We start from the raw sequence: 8084 nt of genomic DNA on the forward strand, positions 1-8084 counted from the left end.
GTTACTGTTTTGGAGTCTCTCTGTCTCTGCCTCAGTTGGTGCATGTTGCTTAGTGGTCATAGGGTGTGGGGCCTGGGGTGCTTGTGGACTCACTCAAATTTCAGAGTATGAAACACTCAAGGTAGCATTAGTGTCTAGTGAAACAAAATCCTGCTTGCATTGAAAGACTAAATGAAAATCTCATCATTTGGCAGCCATCTTAAAATGTCTCCAGGCAGTTTATGTGACCCATAACTCTGAAGAATTATCCAGTTTTTACTGCTACCACCAGCCTTGCTTTTGATGTTCTTGCTGTAGATGTCAATATCAACTCTGCTCTGATGGTCCAGTTCCAGTATCTAAACTTACCCTAAACCCCAACTGTTGTCTCTGCTAATGGGAAATGGGTTTCTGATAAAGCTGACAGTGAAATGAATATAAAAATCTGCCATGATCTCCTTGTAGATGTTAAGTCCGGCCTAATTTTTCTTAGAAGATTAGTATCTTGTATGCCCACAGACACCATGAGTACACTCAGTAGGGTTTCAGTAGGCTTGTTGTATAATTTTCAGTGAACTGGCACATCTGTTAATTCAGGCAGCCAGTTACCTGCTTCCTACTGTTGACACCCAGTCGAGAAGCCATAGGAGGCCACAGCCTGAAGTGGAAACAAGATGTGACACTGTTACACTGGGATGGACTGCAGGAGTTCCCCTGTTTTAAACGGATACATGACAAGGATCGATTATCTGCTGCAACAGTTGTTTTGTCGGCTAAAATCAGCATCGTCAGAAAAACATGGCATTCCATAAATTTTTACAACTATTAGTGCAAAATATATTTCATGAATTATTAATTAATTACACAGAAAATATGCATTTGTAAATTCATTTAGACATTGCTTTCATTTTTTTCTGTTTATTATGACATTTAAAGTCAGTCATTATTTAACATCTTAATGAACAATAAAAAATTATGACACAAACTATTAATCCATTAATAACTATTCAGAGAATCAAAGGAAAATGATTTACAGAATAATAATTAAACACTCAAGAAAATACTTATATATACTTTTATATATTTAAATATAGTTTAAAAAAAGTAAATGGATTCAAAAATTACAAATACAGATTTTTTTTTCTTGATTTAAAATTTAGATTCCCTTCATCTCTTCCTTTCCCATTCCCTGTTCCCATTTACAACTCGATTAGTGTAGTATCGCAAGAAATTAGTTGTTTATATAAATATATTAGTATGCATAATAGTTATTATTCATATATATGTGCATACTAAGTTCCTGTTATTCATCTCAAGAAACAGATAGAATGAGTGTGTTGTTACACTGGTAATGCCAGGAGAGGCAGTATCGGTTCTGTGTTACATTAATGTTTGTAAGAAGGTGGAAGAAGAGAGTGTCCTGTAGGAGGCAGTGAACGGACACTGATGTTCTGAACATGTACTAAAAAAAGAAGGTTCAGTAAACAAGTCGCAACGATACTCCTGTGTAAGGCTCAGTCATTTCATTTTTATTTTTTGAAGATGCAACATCTTTTTGGTGACGAGGACGTTTATGGGGAAGGAGTCTGGGCGATCGGACTGGAAAAAGGAAGAAGAACAAAGTGATGGAGTCAGCTACAGGTTTGGCTAGCTTTTCAAAGAATGCAAAAGTTATCGGCTGAAATAGAAGGCAGTAACCTCGAAGCGGAAAATGGCTACAATTGGCACGCTAGTAGCGTTTGATCCAAAGAATCAGACTTGGGAAGAATGTACGGAAATACTCAAGCAGTTTTTAGCAGTTAACAGATGCAGAAAAACAAAGAGCAATATTAATAAGTGTCGTCGGAGCAGCGACCTACAGCATGATACGAAACCTTCTCAGCCCGGCCAAGCCCAAAGACAAAACCTTCCAAGAGCTGGTACTTCTGATGAAAAATCACTTTGACCCAAAGCCCAGTAAAATTGTGCAAAGGTATAAATTCGACTCGCACTACATCAAGCCGAATGAAAGCATCATGGAACATGTAGCGGAGCTGCATCGCCTGGCACAGGATTGTAACTGTGGCAACACGTTACAACCAATGTTGAGAGATAGGATCGTCTGCGGAATTCGGAATGACTGAATTCAGAGGCGTCTCTTGTCAGAAATAGACCTCACTTTTGACAAGGCCCTGTCAATTGCAGTTGCTATGGAGACTGCAAATAAAAATGCACAGGATCTGCAGACCTCTGGGGCGACAGCAAAATGTTTCATCCTCACCAAAGGACAAAAGGATAGTCGTACCTTTAAAGGAGAAAGCAAAGAGTGTTAGTGCTGCAAAGGAATCAAGCACATAGCGGCAGACTGTAAGTACAAACAAGAAAAATGTCATGCTTGTGGTAAAGTGGGACACATAGCCAGAGCTTGTAGAAGCAAGACTAAACTGAACCAGAAAAGGTATGGATTGACATATGTAAAGAGTGACAAAAAGCAGAGTTCATACTACAGTACTCACAATGTGGGCGAGAAAGCAGATAACAGCAAAACTGATAGCTCTGAAGACGACTCTTTCACTCTGAACTGTGTCAAGCGCAGTCAAGGGCACAAAAGAAAACTGTTCAAGTTCGGGCATGGCAGTGTGGTACACTTGAGAAAAGTAGACCCCTACACTGTGGATATGCAAATTGATGGGAAAAAGGTGAACTTTGATATAGACACTGGATGTTGCCTAACACTCATGAACAAAGCGACAGAGAAACAGGGAAAGACACCAAGCCCCCCAGCCTCCAGCCCATCAAAATCAAGCTGGAAACTTATACAGGGGATCCTGTTATGGTGATTGGTGCAACACAAGTTAGAGTCAAATACAAGCAGCAGGAAAAACATCTGCCCCTGGTGGTGGCCCCAGCTTGCTAGGTCGAGGTTGGCTCGAGGAAATTAATTTGGACTGGAGTAAAGTGAAAAAAAGTTGCAACAATGGAAAGCTGAACCAGGTCAAAACAACAAAAAAAACACTACAGCAAGTGTTAAGTAAACATGAGGATGTTTTCAAAGAGGAGTTGGGCACCCTGAAATGCATGAAAGCTGCTATTCATGTGAAAAGTGATGCCACCCCACGCTTCTTCCATCCACGTTCTGTCCCCTTTGCTATGCGAGGAAAAGTCGATGAGGAAATAGACCGACTATTGAAAGAAGGCATCATCTTGCCAGTGAAATATGCTGAATGGGCGGCACCTGTAGTGCCACTTCTGAAGCCCACAGGGACCATAAGACTGTATGGGGATTACAAGCTTACTGTAAATACAGTGGCTTCACTGGAACAGTATCCAATACCCAGAATGTAGGACCTTTTTGCCACATTATCTGGGAAGAAGCAGTTCTCAAAATTAGACATGAGCCACACTTACCAGCAAATCCTCTTGGATGACGAATCGAAAAAGTACGTGACAGTAAACACATCCCGTGGGCTGTTCACGTGTAACAGATTGCCTTTTGCAGTGGCCTGTGCTCCAGCAATATTCCAGAGGACCATGGAAAGCCTTTTGAAGGGGATACCTCAGGTAGCCGTGTATTTAGATGACATCTTAGTGACTGGGGTGGATGAGGTAAGCCATCTGCAGAACCTGGATGAGCGGTTGACTCAGTTGGAGGAGGCTGGGTTGAGGTTAAAGAGGTGCAAGTGTGCCTTCATGCAAGAGAAAGTGGAATACTTCAGGCACATAGTGGACTCCCAGGGGGTTCCACCCAGTGGAAAAGAAAGTTAAAGCAATCATGGACGCACCTACTCCCACAAATGTCAATGAACTGAAAGCATACTTAGGTTTGCTAAATTAGTACAACAAATTCCTTCCAAACCTGGCAACCCTGTTGGCAACCCTGCATGAACTTTTGAGACACGAGGTACAGTGGACATGCCAAAAGAGACAAGAGGAAGCATTCTAGAAATCCAAGAACCTGTTGAACTCAGCAGAGGTGTTAGTTCATTATTCTGCTGACCGAGAGTTGGTTCTCTCGTGTGATGCGTCCCCATACGGCGTAGGCGCCGTATTGTCACATGAGATGGAGGATGGAAGCGAGAGACCTTTGGGGTTTATGTCACGTACACTCTCTCCTGCTGAGAAAAAGTATTCTCAGCTTGACAAAGAAGGCTTAGCTGTTATATTTGGCATCAAGAAATTCCACAAATACTTGTATGGCCGAGTTTTCACGATTTACACAGATCATAAACCCCTGATCTCACTGTTCAATGAAAAGAAGCCTATACCTCCAATGGGCTCACCAAGAGTACAAAGATGGGCCGTGACATTGAGTGCCTACGAGTACAACATCAGGTACAAGCCAGGAAAACACCATAAAATTTGCAGATGCACTCAGCCGGTTGCCGGTACTGGATTCAGCACCTGAGCAAGAGATGGCTGAGCAGGTTTTGATGATGAATGTACTGGATGACACATTAGTTGACACTGCACAGATCAAACGTTGGACAGCTTAGGATGTCTTATTGTCGCAAGTCCACGAGTACACCTTAAAAGGCTGGCCAGCTCAGACCAATGCCTGTTTCAAGCCGTATCGACAGAGAAAGCTGGAATTGAGTATGAGGGATGGTGGCGTGCTCTGGGGAGCCCGAGTAATTATTCCCATTAAAGGCAGAGACAAAATATTGAAACTCCTGCACCAGACTTATAAGGCATGTCGAAGATGCCTTATAAGGCTTGGCAAGGTCTTATGTATGGTGGCCAGGGATGGATGAGAACATTGAAAGAGAAGTGCAGGCATGTGAGGAGTGTCAGAAACACTTCAAGTCACCACCTACTGCATCATTACACCCTAGGGAGTGGCCTGTTAAATTTGTATTGTTTATTGTCATTTATGCTTAGAAGTATTTACTCATATATGCTTAGAAGTATATAATCATTTGTAGGTTGAAAGAATGTCTCATCCTAGGAGGTCTGTAACAACTCTGTGTAGCATGAAGAGGGGAGTGCGTTCACTCCTCTTCAGAGTGTTCTGGCATAGATCACACACCTCCTAGGAGAGGTCGTATCTTCTCTTGCTGATATATGGTATAGCAAACACGCGTATATCTGGTTAAGTATAAGAGCCTTTTGTTTAGATGGACGGCTTTGGGGAGTCTTCCTGGGGTCACATCTTGACCCCCCCCACACACAGATACACACACCTACACACACACACACACACAGGGTATTCTTTGTTCACATGTATACCTATGTAAGATGTCATATGTTAATGAACCTATGCATATTCATGTAACCTCAATAAAAGAGCAGTGTTACGGGAGAGCGGACGAGAGCAACTGGGGTCAAGCGAAGGAACAGCGTTTGTTCAGTTCTCTCCCGTGCACGTGAAACATAAAGAACTTTGCCTACTTCGTGTCTTGCTTGCTGTGTAATTACATTGTCTTCAACGTTCCAGCGAATAGGTTCCAGCTACAAACCTATCATGGCCGAGTCACCATGGTCCAGGATCCATGTGGACTATGCAGGGCCTTTCCTCGGGGAGATGTTTCTAAACATTGTGGATGCTCATTCCAACGACATTTAACCTGTGAAATCCTCTACATCACAGGTTACTATAGAAAAACTGCGACAGAGTTTCAGTGTGTTTGGACTACCTAGACAACGACCAGACAACGGAACATGTTTCACAAGCACTGAATTTGAGTCATTCATGAAGCAGAACGGCATTGACCATGTGAGGTCAGCACCTTTCCACCCTTCTTCAAATGGGCTGGCTGAGAGGGCGGTCCAGACTTTTAAGGAGGGGATGAAGAAAGTAAAAGGTGATACCTTGCAAAAAGACTGTCCTGATTTCTGTTCAGTTCGCATCACACCGCATGCCACTACTGGTTTATCACCTGCAGAGTTGATGATGTCACGGTGAGTCAGATCAGTTTTGGACTTGCTCATGCCTGATGTGAAAACAAAAGTGCAGCACAAACAACTGAAACAGAAAGAAAATCATGACACCAGGAAAAGACTGAGAAGTTTCACACCCGCAGACAAGGTGTTCGCCAGAAACTACTCCTATGGTCCGAAGTGGATTCTAGCAGTCATTGTGAGGGCATCGGGTCCGGTGTCTTACATTGTTACCATTGGATCAGGTCAAACTGTGAAGCGGCACATGGATCAGGCGAGAGCAAGAGTGGCTGACACTGTTCCCAGTGCACCGGACAGGGAGCTGGAGCCATTGCATGACAAAGAAGCAGTTCCTGAGTGCTGCTTGCCATCAGAGTTGGACACATCGCCACAACCTCCATCATCGGAGTTGCCTTATGCTCCGGAGACTCCGGCTCCTGGAGACTCCTCAGTGGCACCAGTGTTGCGACGTTCTCAGAGAGAGAGACGTCCACCAGAGACTTTAAAGGACTTTGTTAGATAGAGTGAGATCTTCCAGGAATAGAGCAACAATGCACTCTGATCTCACAGGAAGGACATACCTTCCTAGTTAGTGAAAAAACAAAAAACAAAACAAAACAGAAAAAAAGAGTGTTAAAAAAAAGAAACATTGAAACATATGTACAGTTGTATGGTTGTATGGTTACCCTAATTATGTGTTGATTGCTTGTTAAGCATTCTTTAGATAAGCAATTATTTTATTAGTCAATGGAGTTGTTGACTTAAGGGGGGATGAGATGTGGTATCGCAAGAAATTAGTTAATATAAATATATTGGTATGCATAATAGTTATTATTCATAAATATGTGCATCCTAAGTTCCTGTTATTCATCTCAAGAAACAGATAGAATGAGTGTGTTGTTACACTGGTAATGCCAGTGTAACAACAAGCGAGACCAGAAATGGAGAGAAGGTTCAGATAATAATCACCCTGACGAATGAACTGCCACCCTCTTCACCAGTGTGCATTCAGTTTTACAATATCATTTTCCAGTATCGGTTCTGTGTTACATTAATGTTTGTAAGAAGGTGGAAGAAGAGAGTGTCCTGTAGGAGGCAGTGAATGGACACTGATGTTCTGAACATGTACTAAAAAAAGAAGGTTCAGTAAACAAGTCGCAACGATACTCCTGTGTAAGGCTCAGTCATTTCATTTTTATTTTTTGAAGAAGCAACAATTAGCTTCAATTCAATTCAATTGATTTCAATTTTATTTATATAGCACCAAATCACAACAACAGCCCCTCAAGGCGCTTTATATTGTATAGTAGATTCTACAATAATAAATACAGAGAAAAACCCAACAATCATATGACCCCCTATGAGCAAGCACTTTGGCGACAGTGGGAAGGAAAAACTCCCTTTTAACAGGAAGAAACTTCTGGCAGAACCAGGCTCAGGGAGGGGCGGGGCCATCTGCTGTGACTGGTTGGGGTGAGAGAAGGAAGACAGGATAAGACATGCTGTGGAAGAGAGACAGAGATTAATAGCAGATACGAGTCAATGCAGAGAGGTCTATTAACACATAGTGAGTGAGAAAGGTGGAAAAAACTTGGTCTCGACATTGTTGGGCCTTTTGATACTGCAATACCTGCTTGTAGATTTGTCATAACATTGACTGACTACTACTCCAAATGGCCTGAGCCTGCCTTTTCACCTTCTGCTACTACTGATGATGTTATTCAGTTCCTCTCATCTGTCTTAAGTCGTCATGGCAACCCAGAGAACATTGTAACTGACAATGGTACACAGTTTACCTCTCTGATGTTGTGAGTACAAGAAAATAATTATTAGAATATAATGTGTTAAATTTGTTTAGATCACAGTAATAAGGAAGGATTTGTCTCTGTGTTTCAGTTTGGTTTAGCTGTGGCCTGAGAGTGTGTAATTCTTTAGAGAGAAAGGAATTTATGGACACTGGGGGTCTGGTGTCATAAATAAAAGGAGTCAGGAAGCTACAGTTGGGGGTTGCTGATGCTGATGCTTGTACCTTTAATAAAAACTCATAATTGCCATTACTTAGAAGTAGGCTTGCAGGAGACTCTCCACCTTATCTGTAAATGTAAGACAATGGCCCAGTGAATGCAGAGTGGGGGTCTCAATATTTGTAATATGTTATTTCTGTTTTGTATGTTGTGTAGAGGAATTTGGTTTAACTTGGGTGAGATTACTTTTATGACCCCCAGGAAGTACGTATACAGAGACACACA

The 8084-nt window shown here is 42.1% G+C and overlaps 1 pseudogene; it reads left to right on the forward strand.

The window, feature by feature from the left end:
• Positions 1-3036: 3036 nt before the first annotated feature.
• On the forward strand, positions 3037-6358 carry LOC116317001 (annotated as a pseudogene).
• Positions 6359-8084: the final 1726 nt, after the last annotated feature.

Source organism: Oreochromis aureus, linkage group 9, assembly GCF_013358895.1.
Source record: "Oreochromis aureus strain Israel breed Guangdong linkage group 9, ZZ_aureus, whole genome shotgun sequence".
Lineage (NCBI taxonomy): Eukaryota > Metazoa > Chordata > Actinopteri > Cichliformes > Cichlidae > Oreochromis > Oreochromis aureus.